Source organism: Magnolia sinica, chromosome 15 (assembly GCF_029962835.1).
Source record: "Magnolia sinica isolate HGM2019 chromosome 15, MsV1, whole genome shotgun sequence".
Classification (NCBI taxonomy): domain Eukaryota; kingdom Viridiplantae; phylum Streptophyta; class Magnoliopsida; order Magnoliales; family Magnoliaceae; genus Magnolia; species Magnolia sinica.
Genome location: NC_080587.1, coordinates 63,259,666 through 63,276,013, shown reverse-complemented (window position 1 = coordinate 63,276,013; position 16,348 = coordinate 63,259,666). Strand labels below are relative to the sequence as shown.

The window sequence follows — 16,348 nt, the reverse complement described above, 5'->3', positions numbered from 1 at the left end:
AAAATAATTGGGGGCTTAGAAACACTTCAATGGTGAAAATCAATACTTCCACTGTTTCCTTTGGTATGGTTTACTTGAGCTTTTGATATACTTTAGTTTTGGGCTCAACTCCTAAAATGATATGAAAATATGGATGGACGACGTGATAAACCACATGAATTCACAATGGGCCCAATAGAGTTTACTCAGTACGATAAGACTCGGTACGCAATCCGATTTCATGTTTTAGACGCAGATTTCCTGCCCGAGCCTTTTACAGTAAGATCCTGCGTAAGGATTCCAGATGGGCCTAATACGACGTTTGTGATAAATCTAACCCGTTCATCCATTTTTAGATATCATTTTAGGACATCATACCAAAACTAATGAATATACAAAACTCAAATGGGCCACACGAGAGGAAACAGTGGGGATTTAGTATCCACAGTTGAAATATTTATATGGCCACAAAAGCTTTGCATCAGTTTAATATTTTGGTGTTTTCACTTCATCCTAGTAAAAATGACTTTTTAAACAGTTTGGATGGCATATAAACATTAAGAGGCCCAGGAAGGTTTCAACGGTTGAAATTTCTTTCTCCACTGTTTCATCTTGTATGACCCAGTTGAGTTTTTGATCATCCTAATTTTTGTTTACATGTCTTAAAATGAGCTTTAAAAATGGATGAATGGATTGGAATTCTTATAAACATCACGGTGGACCCCACCATACATCCAGCGTTGGAACTTCATGCAAAAGACTTTCCCCAGTGAATCCGTGTATATGGTTTCCATTAGAAACGTATTGGCTACTCCCCTGCCACTTGGTGCTCGTGGGCCCACCATGATGTATGTGTTTCATCCATGCCGTCCATCTATTTTTCTAGATCATTTTATGGTCTGAGACCAAAAATGAGGTATAACCCAATCTCAAGTGGACCACATTACATGAAACAGTGTTGAATAAATGTTGGCCATTAAAAACTTTTTAGGGACCATAAAAGTTTTGGATCAAGCTGATCTTTGATTTTTCCCTTTACCTGGGTCTTTATGACCAAACCAATAGATTGGATGTCAAATAAACAATACGGTGGGCCTTAGGAGGACTTTAATGATGGATATCCAATCACCATTGTTTTCCTGTGGTGTGGTCCATATGAGATTTATATCCCTCTCATTTTTGGGATCAACCCCTAAAATTATATGTAAAAATAGATTAACGGAATGGATGAAACACATACATCATGGTGGGGAAGTGATGTCACCCATTTATATGGGTCCCACTATGATGTATGTTTTGTATCCACACTGTCCATCCATTTGGAGATATGATTTTAGGGCATGAGCCACAGAATGAATCCAATCCAAGACTCGAGAATGAATCCAATCCAAACCTCGTCACTTTATCTAGTAAACTCGGCAACCTCGCCACGTCATCGAACCTGTCACTTTGTGACCTTGTCACTTTGTCTAGTGAACCCCGTCACTTTACACTGCAACTTTGTACTGTACCCCGTCACTTTGTGATACAACCTTGTCATTTTGTTTATTGTACCCGTCACTTTATGCTACAACCTCGCCACTTTGTCTACTGAACCCTTGTCTAATGTAACCTCGCCACTTTATCTAGTGAACCCCATCACTTTGTACGGCAACATCACTTTGCTATTGAACCCCATCACTTTGTCTGACAATCTATCCACTTTGTCTACTAGAACCTTATCACTTTGTCAAGTGAACCTGTCACTTTGTCTTTGCTGACCTCGTCACTTTGTCTGCAGACCCCATCACTTTGTCTCTTCGAACCACATCACTTTGCACGCAACATCGCCACTTTGTCTCATGCCCAGTCACTTTGTGCCGCAACCTCATCACTTTGTCTATTATACCCCATCACTTTGTCCAAGAACCCTACTTAACCCCATCACTTTGTCTAGTAAAACCCCATCACAAAGTGACAGTACTTCACAAAGTGACGAGGTAAGGTAGACAAAGTGCGAAGTTGCGACAAAGTGACTGGGTACGATAGACAAAGTGACGATGTCGACAAAGTGATGGGGTTCGATAAACAAAGTGACGAATGCGATGACAAAGTGACGATGTCAGCAAAGACAAAGTGATGGGGTTTAGTAGACAAAGTGATAGGGTTGCAGTATAAAGTGACGAGGTTCGCTAGACAAAGTAATGGGATTGTAGTACAAAGTGACGGGGTTCACTAGACAAAGCGACGAGGTTGTAGTACAAAGTGACAAGGTTTACTAGACAAAGTGACGAGGTTGTAGTATAAAGTGACGGGGTTCAATAGACAAAGTGACTGGGTTATAGTACAAAGTGATGGGGTACAATAGACAAAGTGACGAGGTTGCAGTACAAAGTGACGGGGTTCAGTAGACAAAGTGACGAGGTTGCAGTATAAAGTGACGGGGTTCACTAGACAAAGTGACGAGATTGCAGCACAAAGTGACAGGGTACAGTAGACAAAGTGACGAGGTTGTAGCATAAAGTGACAGGGTATATTAGACAAAGTGACGATGTTGTAATACAAAGTGACGGAGTTCAGTAGACAAAGTGACGAGGTTGCAGTACAAAGTGACGGGGTTCAGTAGATAAAATGACGAGATTGTAGTACAAAGTGACGGGGTTCACTAGACAAAGTGACGAGGTTGCAATACAAAGTGACGGGGTTCAGTAGACAAAGTGACGGGGTTGCAGTACAAAGTAACGAAGTTCACTAGACAAAGTGATGAGGTTGCAGTACAAAGTGACGGGGTTCAGTAGACAAAGTGATAAAGTTTGGATTGGATTCAGTCGTAATAAATGGTAGGCGTGACTTCTCCACTGTTTTCTATGGTGGGGTCTACTCGAGTTTTAGATCCGATTCATTCTTTGGCTTATGCCCTAAAATGATCTCTCCAAATGGATGAACGGTGTGAATACAAAACATACATCATAGTGGGACCCATATAAATGGGTGACATCACTTCCCCACCATGATATATGTGTTTCATTCATTCCGTTAATCTATTTTTACTTATAATTTTAGGAGTTGATCCCAAAAATGAGAGGGAAATAAATCTAATATGGACCACACCATAGGAAAACAATGGTGATTGGATATCCATCATTAAAGTCCTCTTAAGGCCCACTGTACTATTTATTTGACATCCAATCTATTGGTTTGGTTATAAAGACTCAGGTGAAGGGAAAAATCAAAGATCAGCTTGATCCAAAACTTTTATGGTCCCCAAAATTTTTTTAATGGTCAACGTTCATTCAACACTGTTTCATGTAATGTGGTCCACTTGAGATTGGGTTATACCTCATTTTTGGTCTCAGACCATAAATGATCTAAAAAAATAGATGGACAACATGGATGAAACACATACATCATGGTGGGTCCACATAGCACCAAGTGGCAGGGGAGTAACCAATACGTTTCCAATGGAAACCGTGGACACGGATTCACTAGGGAAAGCCTTTTGCATGAAGTTCCAGCGCTGGGATGTATGGTGGGGTCCACCGTGATGTTTATAAGAATTTCAATCCATTCGTTCATTTTTAGAGCTCATTTTAAGACATGTAACCAAAAATTAGGATGATAAAAAACTCAACTGGGCCCTACAAGATGAAACAGTGGAGAAAGAAATTCCTACCGTTGAAACCTTCCTGGGCCTCTTGATGTTTATATGCCATCCAAACTATTTATAAAGTCATTTTTACTAGGATGAAGTGAAAACACCAAAATATTAGACTGATGCAAAACTTTTGTGGCCATATAAATATTTCAACGGTGGACACTAAATCCCCACTGTTTCCTCTCGTGTGGCCCATTTGAGTTTTGTATATTCATTAGTTTTGGTATGATGTTCTAAAATGATATCTAAAAATGGATGAACGGGTTGAATTTATCACAAATGTCACAGTGATCCTATCCGCAATCCTTACGCAGGATCTTACTGCAAAAGGCTTTGGGAGGAAATCTGTATCTAACATGAAATCGGATTGCGTACCGAGTCTTATTGTACTCAGTAAACTCTATTGGGCCCACTGTGAATTCATGTGGTTTATCCACGCCGTCCATCCATATTTTCAGATCATTTTAGGAGTTGAGCCCAAAACTAAAGTATATCAAAAGCTCAAGTAGACCATACGAAAGGAAACCGTGTAAGTATTGATTTTCACCATTCAAGTGTTTCTACGTGCCCAATGATTCTTATTTTTCATCCAAACTGTTCATACTATCACAAAGACATGGATGTATTTAAAAAACAAATATCATTTTGATATAAAACTTCCATGGGCCCCAAAAACTTTTCAGCTGTAGAATTCAATTCACACTATTTCAGGTGGTGTGGTCCACTTGATCTTTGGATATGATTAATTTTTTTTGTAAAACCCTAAAATTAGATGATAAAAGAGATGGATGGATTGATACAATGCACCAATGACAATGACAGTAGGCTCCACAGACTTTACTCATTTAGCTTACCGTACTGAGTTACTCAGCACGCAAACCGCTTCCGTTTAACGTCTTCGTTATAGTTTTTATTAAATGTACCTTTTCTAATATATTTTTAAAAATTGATGAGGTGGCACTTACAGTGACGTTGACCAATGAAAACGCTGGAGGCAAGGAATGAGTGAATCCAGTTAACCATGTTACGTAAGTACCCATGCAGGGGTAATTTACTCATTTGTCGTATTGTTAATGGAGAATCATGTAACCTAACAGGTTCAACATTAGCCAAGCTCTTAACCTGCCTCCAATGCGCAGGTTAGCCATGCACCTCCAACATCTTTCAAACATCTGAAAGTGCTTGGAGACAAGACTGACGGCGTGCGAATGTAGTGTGGGGTCTGATGAAATGGCCAACAAGAGGTATTCCATGTGGAAAAACATGCTAGATATACAGCAATGAAAGAAAAAAAAACAGAGGAAAGGATTCTATACAAACGATTATAAAAATTAAAAAAGAAAAAAAAGATTAAAAAAAAAAGAATATTAAGGAACAAGAGTTATAAAGATTCACTTGATTTGAAAAGATATTTATATTTGACGGGTAACTTTTTAACTTTGTTATTTATTAAATCAAAAGAATAAAAAAATATAAAGCTTATTTCTCTCCCACATTTCCTATATATAAAAACTTTCACACTAAAAAAATACTCCAAAAGACTATTTATTTGTTAGAGAAGATAGCATGCGTGGAGAAAATCTAATGGATTCACCCTGTAAGGAAACTCGTGATCGCGCATATCCTGATGTCTATAGATAAGCTTGCTCCAATTGTACACAACTGTAATTATCCTAACAATATTCAGTTACTATGTATATCTATTTAGTTACTATGTATATCTCTTGTAACAGCCCTCTTAATTAATTATAAATAGAGACCTTGCACCTCCATAAGGTGTATTGAATTACATCCCAATTCATCTTGGTATCAGAGCTATTACAAGTGCATCCACCATGTCAAGCACTTCATCTATTACGAGTGCATCCACCATGTCGAGCACTTCATCTTCTTCCTTATCGTCATCTGTCTCTAACATCACTCACTTCCTCAACATCAAACTTGATAAAGGCAATTTTTTGGTATGGTGTTCCTAGTTCCTTCCTATTCTAAAACTCTATGATCTTGAAGGCCTTGTTAATGGCACCTCTCCATGTCCAGATCATTTCCTCCCTCCCACTGAGAAGGATACCTTACCTATCATCAATCTTGACTACACTAGATGGACCAAAATGGACTAAATGCTCCTCTGCTGGCTCATCTCCTCCGTCACTGAATTGGTCCTGGCCCATGTTGTCGGCCTCACCACATCTTGTGATGTGTGGTGTGCTTTGGAGAGAATCTTTGCGTTGTCCTCCCGAGCTCGCATACAACAACTTAAGTATTAGTTACATTGTCAAAATGGGTGCTACCCCTATGTTTGAATACATCCAGTCTATAAAGTCTATTGTGGACAACCTAGCGGCCGTGGCAAATCCCGTCACTGACTCTGACCTCGTGTCCACCCTCCTTAGTGGCCTAACTCCTGAATATGACTCGTTCGTCACCTTTGTCAACACACGACTCGACCCTACTTCTCTGAAGAACTGATCGGCCTCATGCTCAATCAAGAGATACATCGTGGGCGCGCCCTCCCCACCCTTGACTCTGTCGGCCTCATCTCTCCCCGCCTGCGGTTCACATAGCTTCCCAAACTCGAGGTTCTACTCGCCCGTCATCATCTTCTTTTCATGGGCATGGTCGAGGTCGTGGTCAAGATCGTGGTCGTGGGCGTGGTCGGTCCCCTCTCTACATTAGACCTCGAGTGGCCCCCCACATCAGACAGCTGGTGGTCGCCCGCAGTGCCAGATCTACAACCGATTCGGCCATTACGCACCATTGCTACAACCGCTATGATGATGCTACCCCACCTTCCAACCCGATCGCTCTCCGTACTTGGCGGTAGCGACAATTTCTTCAATCCCAACCGGTATGTTGACTCGTGCTACACATCACTTGACCGTTGATATGGCAAACGACAATTCAAACCGAAAACCGAGTATCATGGCCCTGACAAGATTCACATGGGTAGTGGGATAGGTCTTCCTATCTATTCTACTGGTTATTCTATTTTGAGTTCTCCATCTTCCTCCTTTGAGTTACATAACCTCTTGTTCGTTCCCAATATCACTAAGAATCTTCTCTCTGTTAGTCGTTTTACTGCTGATAATAAAGTCTTACTTGAATTTCATCCTGACTTTTATCTTGTCAAGGATCTCTCCACCCAGAAAACTCTGCTGCAAGGACACCTGAAGGATGGTCTGTATGCCTTCTCTCTGGGGGACAAGAGTCTTGCTGCTTCTCCTCAGGCTCTTATTAGTGAACGTGTCTCTTCCTCGGTGTGGCACGAGTGCCTTGCTCATCCAACCAGTCGTGTTGTCTCCAGTCTACTCTCTCATCATAAGTTACCCTCTCTTCCTAACCATGGCGGTCCTTTGGTCTTTTCCTCTTCATCTTCGGTTGTTATTGCTCCTCTAGAACTTATTCATTCAGATCTCTAGGGTCCATCTCATGTACCTTTTATAAAGTGGTGATGCAGGGAAGGACGTGAGGTTGAGCACTTGTCTTCCTCAAGAGGATAACTATTCAATCCACGGAACTTCTCTGGACTCCTCATAGAGACTTCTCGAATCCACGAGGAAAGAAAGCATAAAAATATAAATAAATTCTAATAAATTTGAAATTGATTAATAAATAAATAAAAATGAGTTTACAACCCTTTAGATAGGGGGTATCAAGCAATGGAAAAGAAATCAAAATCAAACTATAACTAAAACTCTTAAAATTCACAACTTACTACAAATAGTAAACTTACTATTTATAAACGGTCATGATGTCTATTAGTGCATAAGGTATTCGGCCAAAAATAGTAAGTGTCCTATTTGTCTTCAACAAAACTGTTCTCCTAATTATTCTACGCTCTTTTCATGTTGGGTGCAACTCCTAAATCCCAACGGATTAAGAGTTATAATCAAACTAAAACTTACTATTTATAGTAAAAACAGAATTAAAATAGGAAACGACTGTTGATCTGGTGCTGTTTCGCAAATCCGGCTTGCGTAACCCGGTGTAGCAGGGTTGGGTGGCTAAAGTAGCTCGTTCTGCCTGTCAGCAAGGGAAGAACCATCGTCTACCTTTTTCCCCTTCATCTTCGATTGCTACTGCTCCTCTAGAACTTATTCATTCAGATCTCTGGGGTCCATCTCATGTACCTTCTGTAAGTGGTCATCGCTACTACGTTAGCTTTGTCGATCACTATAGTAAATATATTTGGCTTTACCCATTAATAAATAAAGGCGAGATTTTTCTGTATTTGTCACTTTCAAAAATTATATTGAAAAATTCTTAGCCCGTTCAATTAAGGTCCTGCAGACCGATAGTGGTGGTGAGTTCTTAAAATTTAAATCCTTTCTTTCTTCTCATGGTATTATTCATCATGTTTCCTGCCCACACAATAGTGCCCAAAATGGAACTGTGGAACAGAAGCATCGCCATCTCATTGAGACTAGCTTGACCCTCATTTCTCAGTCCCATGTTCCTTTCTCTTATTGGCCATACGCTTTTTAGACTGCATCTTTCCTAATCAATCGAATGCCAACCATGGTCCTACATAACATTTTCCCTTTCCAAAAATTATTTCAAAAATCACCTGATTACCTCTCCTTGAGGGTGTTTGGTTGTGCTTGCTACCCTCATCTTTGCCCCTACAATACACATAAATTTGACTTTCGCTCTATGCAATGTATCTTTTTGGGTTACTCTACATCCCACAAAGGTTACCGGTGTTTACATATACCCACTGGGCATATGTACATCTCCCGAGATGTTGTCTTTGATAAATGCACCTTCCCATTCCTCGGCCTCACGCCTAAGCTCTCTTCTCCATTGTCCCTGTCCCACTCATCAATTCCAACTTCCATTAGTCCACTGCCTATCCTAGTCTCCATTCAATCTCCTACAACAGTGCCCTCTATCACTCCAGTTGATCCTTGTGTCTCTCCTTCACACCAGTCCCTCCCCAATCCTGTTATAACTAGTTCATCCCCTCCATCTCCTACCCTATGTCATGATGCCCTTTTACCTATTCCCTCCTTGCTATCTCCCTCCCCTGTGGTTCCTACTAATCCACCTCTCATCCGAAATCATCCAATGGTCACCAAGACTTAGGATAACACAAGAACACCTAAAGTCTAGCTTGTCACCCGGTACCCACTGCCCACTTGTCTCATGACTGATCTGCACACCTCGCCCATCGAACCCACCTGTTTCACACAAGCAAACTGTGATCCTCGGTGGCGCAGCCATGCAGGATGAGTTCAATGCTCTACTTCGCAACTCCACTTGGTCTCTTGTTCCCTACCATCCGTCTATGAATGTAGTTGGATCAAAGTGGGTGTTTAAGCTTAAGCGTCGTGCGGACGGGTCTATTGAGCGACACAAGGCCCGACTCGTTGCCAAGGGCTTTACTCAACAGTATGGGACTTGACTATGGAGAAACGTTCAGCCCTGTCATCAAACCAACCACTGTTCGAACTGTCTGCAGCCTTGCCGTGTCCAAAGAGTGGCCTATACGTCAGCTGGACGTCAAAAAATGCCTTTCTTCATAGGTTTATATGAAGCAACCTCCGGGTTTTATAGATCCTGCTCGTCCTTCTTATGTCTGCAAACTCCACCGAGCAATTTATGGCCTGAAACAGGCCCCCCGGGCCAGGTTCTCTCGTCTCAGTAGTTACTTGGTTGAAGAAATTCAACCAAGCGCGGGTAAATGGCGGGAGTAACTATGACTCTCTTAAGGTAGCCAAATGCCTCGTCATCTAATTAGTGACGCGCATGAATGGATTAACGAGATTCCCACTTAATGCTTGACTACAATCCAGCGAAACCACAGCCGAAGGGAACGGTCTTGGCAGAATCAGCGGGGAAAGAAGAACCTGTTGAGCTTGACTCTAGTCCGACTTTGTGAAATGACTTGAGAGGTGTAGGATAAGTGGGAGCCGTCTCGGCGGCGCAAGTGAAATACCACTACTTTTGCGACGTCGCGAGAAGTCCACTGAACCTTATCATTTAGAGGAAGGAGAAGTCGTAACAAGGTTTCCGTAGGTGAACTGCGGAAGGATCATTGTCGAGGCCCGTCGAGCGGCGAGACCCGCGAACCGGTGACCCTGACGAGAAGACCTGGCCAGTGGATGCGCTCTCCCAGCCCACGCAACGGACGACCCCCGACGCGATGGGCGCCAAGGAATTGAGGCGGAATGAGCGCGGCTCCCCCGGGGATGCCGGCGCGCGTTCGGACCTACACGACTCTCAAGAACGGATATCTCGGCTCTCGCATCTATGAAGAACGTGAGCGAAATGCGATACTTGGTGTGAATTGCGGAATCCCGCGAACCATTGAGTCTTTGAACGCAAGTTGAGCCCGAGGCCACCCGGCAGAGGGCACACTGCCGGCATCACGCACCGTGCCGCCGCCACCCGCACTCTCCCCATCTAGCGGCGGCGCGGGCGGAGATCGGCCGCCCTTCGCCGGGAGCGACGGAAGGAAGAGGCGGGGTTTCAGAGCGCCCGGCCGACAGCAGCTATGCCGACCAGGGATCGGCGGATGTAGCTTTTAGGACTCACGGCACCTTATGAGAAATCAAAGTTTTTGGGTTCCAGGGGGAGTATGGTCGCAAGGTTGAAACTTAAAGGAATTGACGTAAGGGCACCACCAGGCGTGGAGCCTATGGCTTTCACCCTGTAAGGCAACTCGTGATCGTGCATATCCTGGTATCTATAGATAAGCTTGCTCCAATTGTACACAACTGTAATTATCCTAACAATATTCAATTACTATTATATCTCTTATAACAACCCTCTAAACTAATAGTTGATTGTTCCCCTCAATTAATTATAAATAGAGACCGTGCACCTCCACAAGGTGTATTGATTACATCCCAATTCATTGAAATGACCTCTCTGTATCGTGGTTTCCTTTATATAGACCACACCATGGATGAGAGCACATCCCATGACCTAGAGAAACCATGCTTTACTGATATTGTGTGACATCGAGTCACTTTCATGGCGAAGATGGACCACAGAAGGTCCAATTGGAGGGAAAGTGATCAGGACAGTAAAAACCCTAAAACAGGCATATCTCGCAAACATGAATGAGTTATTTAACGTTCCATATATGATTTTGGGTTGAGAAGCTACTTTAGCCAACTAACCCAACTACACCAAGTTCCCATGTTAGATTTGCAAGATTCCATCCGATTGATGGTCGAAAATCCATTTTATTTTCATTTTTACTATTTATAGTAAGTTTTAGTTCGATCATAACTTTTGATCCATTGAGTTTTAGGAGTCATGCCGAACATGAAAGGGCATAGAAAAATTAGGGGAACAACGTGGTTAGGACGAATTGGATGCTTACTATTTTTGGCCAAAAACTATGAAATCTAGTGGAATCATCACTGCCTATAAATAATAAGTTTAATATTTATAGTAAGTAACGATTTGAGAGAGTTTGATTATGAAACTTCTTCTTATATTTGATATTACTATTTAAAGGGTTGTAAATTCATTTTTATTATCATCAATCAAGTTATTTTTTTATTTTTATTAGATTTTTTTCTTTTCCCTCATGGATTCGAGGAATCTCGGTGAGGAGTTCGAGAAGCTCAATGGATTCGAGTAATTACTCCCGTCCCCTCCCCGAGGAAGACAGTGATCGACCTCATCACGTCCTTCGCTTGCGTCATTTACATACATGAGAAATAGAGAGAGAGATTCATGTCCGAGTGACTAACTGATGTAGAGCGGGTCGTGGATAGTTACATGGTCAAGATGGATCAAAAAGGCCCAGTTGACGATAAGTGATCAGGACCATCGGACCTTAAATTTGGCGTATCTCATAATTCGTAATGAGTTATCCGACGTAAAATATATGATTTTGGGGTAGAACGAGCTAGTTTAGCCAACCAACCCGCACTGGGTTGCGCAAGCCATATTTGTGAAATACCCCTGGATCGACGGTCGTTTCCTGTTTTAATTTCGTTTTTACTATAAATAGTAAGTTTTAGTTTGATTATAACTCTTCATCCGTCAGGCTTTAGGAGTTGCGCTTAACGTGAAAAGAGCTTAGAAAAATTAGGAGAATAGCTTGGTGAAGCCAAATAGGACACTTACTATTTTTGGCCAAAAACCTTGCGCACTGGTAGACATCACGACCGTCTATAAATAGTAAGTTTACTATTTACAGTAAGTCGCGAATTCTAAGAGTTTTAATCATAATTTGATTCTGATTTCTCTCACATTGCTTGGTAGGATTGTGAACTCGTTTTTATTTATTCATTAATCAAATTCGAATTTATTAGAATTTATTTTTATTTCTTGCTTTCTTTCCTTGTGGATTCGAGAAGTCTCTATGAGGAATCCAGAGAAGTTCCGTGGATTCGTCATTTACATACATGAGAAACAGAAAGAGAACATCTCTCACTAAGAGACTAGCAGAGGAGATCGTGAGAGAGAGAGAGAGAGAGAGAGAGAGAGAGAGAGAGAGAGAGAGATGTTTTCTTACTGAAAATGTCACCACTGCCTAACACAAGTGTAGTTTCCACCACAACAACATTCTCCCATTTGAGGCTAATTTCTTTAATAGTGTGAAAAATACTCTCAATAACAATTACCCAAATGTCATCGATTATTAGGCAATAATAAGCCCAAAAGAATTCCTGTACTAATTAATAAACTTCTCTCTTACAATAGGTTTCAATCAACATCTTTGCTATGTTGCCATTGGTGTGAATATTCTATAATGCAATATGTTCATATTCCACCATGTCGTGAATAAAATGATATTGGACATTAATGTTCTTGGTCCAAGCATAAAATATCATATTTTTTGTAAAATGCAATGTACTTTGACTATCGTAATAAATCACACCACATAATCATTGAGCCAAACAAAGGGTTTTATACATAGCTCTCTTTAGTCGACTCTGATCACTTTGAGTTTTAGCACCGGTTATCTCATCTGCATGTTCTTCATCAACTTGTTGACTTCTGAATCAATAGATTGATTCTGAACATTATTTGAAGATTTCAATTCATTTATCTTTTGTGATTCTCGGCTCGGCAATTTTATATCTCTTTTAAACAAAACTTTATTAAAAACCACATATCGACTAATCACTAACTAAGAAAAATATATTTTTTGTACCTCACATCCTTTTGTTTTGAGTTTTATTGAATTTGGGTTTGCTTCCGCATGACCTTCAATAATTAATAGATTTTTCAGATTACTACCTCTTCAATGATCTTATAATTTAGTGCAATTGTAGGAGAATGATTCACCAAATAACAAGCTATATAAAAGATTTTCACCGAAAAATATTGCTCAAGCCTAGTTAAACTTATGCTCATAACACAATTTGTAAGTGTAAGATTTATACTTTCAACAACTCTTTCTACTGTGGAGTACCAGGGACTGTATAGTGTCTCTCAATTCCATACTCGCTATAAAAATTCTTGAATTCTTTTAAGGTGTACGCTACTTCATTATCAGTTCTCATATACTTAATGTCTTTTTTCCTTCTAATTTTCAACTAATACTATAAACATAATAAAATAAATAAAAGCAATACTTTTCTTCTCAACATGTAAATTCATATCTTCCTGAAGAAATCACTAAAAAAGGAAACAAAGTACTTCGAACCTCGTAGAATTCAATAGCAGCCTCCTAAGTATTAGAATGAATTAAATTTAAGACATCCTTACTTTTAACACTAGAAGAGGAGAACTGAGTTTTATAGAACTTTTCAAATAAATAATCCTTATAAAAATATAAATTAAAATATTTTAAATTAAGAAGTAAATTTTAACAAAGAAGTGCATTTAGTACTTACTCATGTGGCCCAACTACTTATGCTAAATTGTAACAAAGTTTTTCATAACAGGCGGACTCGCTAAACACAGTATCTTCGATCAACCAATATAATCTACCCATCTACTGACGCAGGATGGACGTGATGAGGTCGAGCACCGTCTTTCCGGGGGAGGATAATTATTTTGAATCCATGGAATTTCTCTAGATTTCTCACGGATATACCTCGAATCCACGAGGAAAATAATTAAAAAATAGAATAAATTTTAGAAATTCATAATAAATTGATTGATAATTAAAAAAGAGCTTACAACCTCTTAAATAGTAACATAAATCCTAGGAAGAAGTTTCAGAATCATACTATAACTAAAATTCTTAGGAATCATGACTTACTATAAATAGTAAACTTACTATTTATAGACGGCCATGATTCCTACTAGTCATCACGCTTTTAGCCAAAAATAGTAAGTGTACTATTTAGCCTCAAACCATGTTATTATCCTAATTATTTTAAGAACTTTTCATGTTGGACTTAACTTCTAAAGCTCAACAGATGAAGAGTTATAATCAAACTAAAACTTACTATAAATAGTAAAAATGAATTTAAAATAAAAAAACGACCATTGATCTAATGATATTTCACAAATTTGGCGTGCACAACCCGGCATATAGGGTGGCTAAAGTAGCTCGTCCTACCCCAAAATCATATCTGGACACGTCGGATAACTTATTCTCGATTTGTGAGATATGTCTGCTTTAGGGTTCTGACGGTCCGATCACTTCCGCCTCCGATCGGGCTTTTTTGGTCCATCTTGGCCATGACATGAAATTGTCCGTGACCCTCTCTACATCATCATGTTTTCACAAACTAGTGTCTTTTACGTTGAACTTTCTTAGCGAAAAAAACTTTTTCATAGATCCAATATATGCCACACACTTAAAATTGTGCATATGATACTATTAAACATAGTAACTTTAAAATCTCTAATCTCCAATGTCCACAATTTTATACTTGTTATTATTGCCCATGTAAACTTTGCTGCCATCACATGATGATGTGCAGAAATAATTCATGTGTGGAATTATATAGAACGAAGTACCTGAATCTAAAATCTATTAATGGCTTAGATTCTCTCACAAAATCACTATCGGCAATACTTTTCCATCCTCATATGAATTGTTTTTCTCAACTAGGTTTCCTTAGAAATCTTTTGAATTCGATGCTTAATTGTGTAAATCAGGTTTGAAATTTTCATCATTTACTTTCTTGAGTTTATAATTTTTTTTTTCACAAGTAGTCATTCTTTTTACAATTATAACACTTTTCTACTTTGTGCCCTTTCGACTTGGATCACGTCTAATTTCTCTCATTTATACATTTCTCAATAGATCTTCCTCTGATTATTATAGCATTATTAAAAAAATTTCCATATGTTTTTCTATGAGACTCACAACGAATCACATATTGAGATCCGAACCATTGTTGAAATTTGTAATTAAACCATTCAACAAATCCAGCACTAAACAAATTAGAAGCGCGACATTTTTTTCGTCACCAATCTTGGCATCGGCTGTCCAAATCTACTGATTGTGGTTTTAAACTTATTCAAGTGTTCATATAAAGAGAGCCATTCCTTCATCTTCAATTGTTGTATAGCTATCTTTGGAAAAAAAAAAAATTTGATATCAATTTTTCTTTATAAAAGTTTTGTAATTTATCCGCCAAACATTCATATTCAGTTTTCACAATGCATAATTGAATACGTTGAACTTCGGTACCTCGAATTTGATTAAACTTGATCCAACCATCTGAAATGCAATTACTACACAAATCCCAACACTGATCTCATGCTAAAAGTCTTCTCAACTTTTGGCTTTGATATAAATTATTGTAGAAAAAAAATCCACAAGTGATCGATACAAGGAATATAAAAAACCATAAAAGAAAATAGCTGATACAAAATACCGAAAATCAAAGAAAAATAAGAAAAAAGATGCATGGAGATTTACATGATTCTATTGGGGGACTGCGGAAGCACACAGAGATGAATCAAGCAAAGTTTTCCAATTGCAACAATCAAGTTCAATCACAAATACTTCAAATTTAACATAGAAAAACCTTTGTGGGAAAAAGCCACGGCACAAAGAGACAATAATGCACTATAAAAGCAGAAATTACAAGAGATAGAGTTAATATCCGATTCAAACAAGCCTCGAATCTTTCCTTACAAGCCCTTAAAACCCTATGAATGAATTAGAAAGCCCTTAGAATAATCCTTATTCCCGATTACACCCATATATAGCCTATATGATATCACAATCGAAATTGGAAACAAATTCCACAGATACGCAACTCTGTGTAACTCTGCGCATTTGTTCGATGACACCTTTGATGTCACTTCGATGGCATCAAACCTCTTCGATGTCATAGAACAAAACACCAAAATGTTCCAGTGACTAAACATGTATTTTCTCAATTTTTCCGATGACACTTCGATGGGACTTCAATGTCATCCACGACTCATCGATGGCATTGAACCCATTTCGATGGTATCGAGTAGGACACCAAAAGTGTCTAGCAACCAATTGTGAAATTTTCGAATTTTTTCGATGACATCAAACAACTTTCGATGACATTGATGTTTGCTCGATAGTATCGAGCTGTCATTGAAAGACCTATTAATTTACAGATTTAAGACATCAATCAATAAATTCAACCATAAATTAAGTAGCAACAAAGATCTTTCTTCTTCACTAAAATAATTAAAATTAAATATGTAAGGCTGACTTATCTTTTACCCTTCTTATGTACAAAAATTCTCACACTAAAAGATTCTTCAGAAGATTATTAAAATGAGTTATTCTCTTTCTCTATGGTACCTTATATATGGATCACACCACATGAGAGTAGGTCCCATAACCCAAGAAACTTAAGTACATGAGAGAGAGAG

The 16,348-nt window shown here is 39.2% G+C and overlaps 1 pseudogene; it reads left to right on the top strand.

Annotated features, from left to right (window-relative positions):
- The first annotated feature begins 9,830 nt into the window (after window positions 1-9,830).
- On the top strand, window positions 9,831-9,984 carry LOC131228253 (5.8S ribosomal RNA; annotated as a pseudogene).
- The last annotated feature ends 6,364 nt before the right edge of the window (window positions 9,985-16,348 follow it).